This window comes from Diceros bicornis, chromosome 11 (genome assembly GCF_020826845.1).
Source record: "Diceros bicornis minor isolate mBicDic1 chromosome 11, mDicBic1.mat.cur, whole genome shotgun sequence".
Lineage (NCBI taxonomy): Eukaryota > Metazoa > Chordata > Mammalia > Perissodactyla > Rhinocerotidae > Diceros > Diceros bicornis.
The window spans coordinates 22,716,460-22,720,115 of NC_080750.1; the positions used below are offsets into that span (position 1 = coordinate 22,716,460).

The 3,656-nt window shown below is 38.2% G+C and overlaps 1 pseudogene; it reads right to left on the minus strand.

The window, feature by feature from the left end:
• Positions 1-2,521: 2,521 nt before the first annotated feature.
• On the minus strand, positions 2,522-3,057 carry LOC131411615 (polyadenylate-binding protein 4-like; annotated as a pseudogene).
• Positions 3,058-3,656: the final 599 nt, after the last annotated feature.

Consider the following 3,656-nt stretch of genomic DNA (forward strand, 5'->3'; position numbering starts at 1 on the left):
TAGTAAACAATGAGGACCATTGATCCCTGTAATATAAATATAGCTAAAGCTAAAAGATAATCATAATCCTCAGAAAATGTAACGCAAGTGCTAAATAAGGACTCCATAAAAGCAGTACAAAATACAAAGAAAATTTTACTAGTGATCTAAAAGTAAAAATACTAAATTACCTCATAAACTCATAGCAGTGGACACAGGAATTAAGAATGACCCAAAGACCATCTTTTCGGGGAAGAGTGAGGAGAAGAGATAGGACAAAAGTTATTAGGGTCCAAGTATCATTTTAGCGAAATAGAAGATGCCAGGGGAAAAGAGTTATCATGGTGCAGAAATAAGTGATAACTTCTTTGGAATAATAAGAAAGAACTATGTCTCTAATTATGGACATGTCAATGGAAGATAAGAGTTAATTGAATAGACAATATATAGAATTACTTTCAAATAAACAAGATGACAAATTGGAATGAACAGTAACATGATCAAATGTGAAAAATGAGGAAATAAAAAATGTGAATATTTTATAGAAACAAAAATTAAGATGAGAAGAATACCATTATATATATCAATAATTACACTAAATATGAATAGCTTGGATTTTTCAGATGGTGATATGAAAGTAGCCATATTTTTGTACAGTAAGAATATTTAAAGAAATGTAGTTTGAAAACATAGAGAAAGGAATATTAAGCAAAGGAAAATAAAATGCAGAGGGAGACAAAGACATATTAAAAGAATTTTTCAGGTAAAAAGGGCCACCTCTAATCACCACACACACATTTAATGAAGTCCTAGCCTCAGAGAGAGATAAAATAGGCAATGTCATTAAAAAAAACTTCATGTTGTTGATACATATAGACTTTCACATTCCATTAACAAAAAATATATTTTTCAGTTTCTTAAAGAATATTTGAAAATCTTGGCAATAGACAAACCTGAACAACCTGAATGAAAATGGGAAATAAATTTTTCCTAGTGGCATAGTTGCTCTTTTTTTATGTAAAGCCAAGGTGTTGCTGGGGTCAAGCAGCCTATGTTTTTGAGTATATCATTTACATTTCTGAACAAGAATGTTTGGGTCCTTCCTATGTTGTTAGTTGTTGATTGTGTGTTGACCCAGAATTTCAAGCCAGATAGTAAAAAGAACTCTGCTGATCAGGTATTCAGTTTCAACAAGGACTCAGAAGCAAGCTAATAGTTGCTTTATAAACATAGTGTACCTGGTAGCCATGTCACGGAGGCTCTAAGTCTAAAACTCCAAGGGGCATCTCTGGGTGAAGGCTGCCTCCCTTTGCCAGAGGCTGGAATTGGCAAAATCATCAATTATAGAGATATATTATCTTCAATACCCAAAGTATCCAATAGGATGCTAGGCCTCCCTTTTGATATTGGGGCCAAAAAGATGAAATATTTCCCTTGAATATCAAAGGGATTCAGCATTGTGAAGCTACCCACACAGTTTCAACTTCATTGGAAAGCAGGATTCTGAATTTTTAAGAAATTTTTAGGAACCTCTGTTGCAAAAATATGATTACATCACAGGGCTTCTGACACTGAGGCTTCTGACATGCCAACCAACGGTATTCATATAGTAACAGTATTCATATAGAAAAAGCTTTAAACATCAGAGAATAGAGACACTCATGCCAAATCCCGATCCACCAACTAGTGGCAAATGGCAGGGTAGTTTGTTGCAGTGGCATCTCCCTACCTGCAACTCTCTCATTGTTGAGATAATCCTCTCTAGCAGATATGGAGTGGAGAATTCAGGCATTAATACATCAATTCCTGGTATACATTCAAATGTAGAAGCAAGGGACACATTATGTTTAGTTGGCTCAAAGATCCCCACTTTCTGGATTCAACAATCCATAAATATTTTTATGTTTCTGCACAATAAGGCCTTTCTGGTAAAGAGAACTGAACTGGGGTAAAGAATGATTGAATGGCAAAGGATCCTTAGAAGTTAAAGACAGAGGTCCCTGGCGAGATTTAGTGACATCTTCTCTGGAGGTATTTGCTTACCTTACAAAGGATAATACAAACATCTACCCTGAGGAGTTAGTAGCTCCTCTAAAAGCTCAGAACTTCATAATTTTGTGGTTCCTCCTGCGTGATGTAACCCCTGTACTCATAGGCACATCTAGTTCCCATTGCCACTTGGAGAATTGAGGCATGGGGAATAGGAACAGGATTCTCTGTAAGAAAAAGATCTATTCCCTGACGTAGAGGTTTACTCAATTTTTTTAATGGGGATTTTTTTTTTTTTTGATTGAGAAACTTAAGACTTGAGTACCTCAAATAAAGCCAATTTCTGGGGGAAAAAAATCAAAACCCACAATAGAAAAAAAAAAAGTTAATGCTGTCTGGGCCATAACAGAACCCAGAGAATATATTCTTTTAATTAAAAATTCTGGGTGCTTCATAATTGACCTTTTGATACAAAATGACCTATTAAATTTGCAACTGTCGTTCTTGGTGTTGAGGTCCATAGGACAAGCTAGGAAATCTTCAAACTTTGAGTTCAATTCCATGAGAGGTTATTTGGCTTTTTCCTTGTCTGAGAGAGAGCAGCAGCAACAGCGTCCACCTTCTGGGCAGCTCCTTTCTCAACGTGATGAGCCTGTGGAACTGCCACAGCTTCATTCTCTTTGGAACAAAGAGACTGGGGGCCTCCAGCATGTGCAGCAGGTTAGAGCTGTGGATCTTCAGCAGCCCCCACACTTTCCAGATGGGTTTGAATGCATCGTTTGGGTGAGCGAGAACCAACGTTCTCTCAGCATCTGCTTCTGTTCTTGGGGCGGGGGGGGGGGGTGCTGTGGCCACAATGGAGGTGGTCAAGGGCTCCTGCCCCTGCACATACACGGCGGGTTGGGGTGTCTGCAGAGGCTGTATGGCAGGCTGAGGGCTGCAGACACTGCAGGCATATTTCTAAGGCGCAACAGCACGAGGAGCAGTGGCAGCAACAGCAGCAGGAGATGCAGAGTTCTGCACAGCTGTGGGAACACACCCAGACTGAAAACTGTCAGTCAGCCCTTGGGTATCTGGATTTTTATGCATTTTAATAGTACACACTATAGTATTTACATTATATGTATATATTATATATATACATATTTATGAATAATTAAACGATGGCAGGCTACTTGTTAAGCTGCAAGTAGGGTGACTTTTCAGACACCTCACAGTTCTGGATTTGACATCCCACAAGGACACATTAGCTTCCCTCTCCCACTCTTAAATCTCCCCACACAGATCAGTTGAATCCAGCCACTTCCCCTCCCCATGGTATGAGCAGGAGGGTTACTTGACTATTTGTACTCAACTGAATCGTAAAAATTTGAGTCCTTCCTCTCTATGACATTCCACAGTATATTCAACTTTTCCCCCTTGAACCAGTGGAGGTCAGAGTAAAAGAAAAAGGAAGGATCAGAAGGTGCAGAGAAAGAGAGCTAACACATGGGATGTATTTATCTACATTCTTTTACACATCTGTAAGAAGTATAAAATATTTTTCAATGAAGTGTTATTTTTAGTAGGGCACTTTCTATGTTCATCGACAGAAATCACTTTAAAGTAACCAGTGTATACTAGAGAATAGTTAGTAGTGGTGGAAGAAATAATGGAAATTTATGACTAAAAGTGGAGTGGTTAATAAA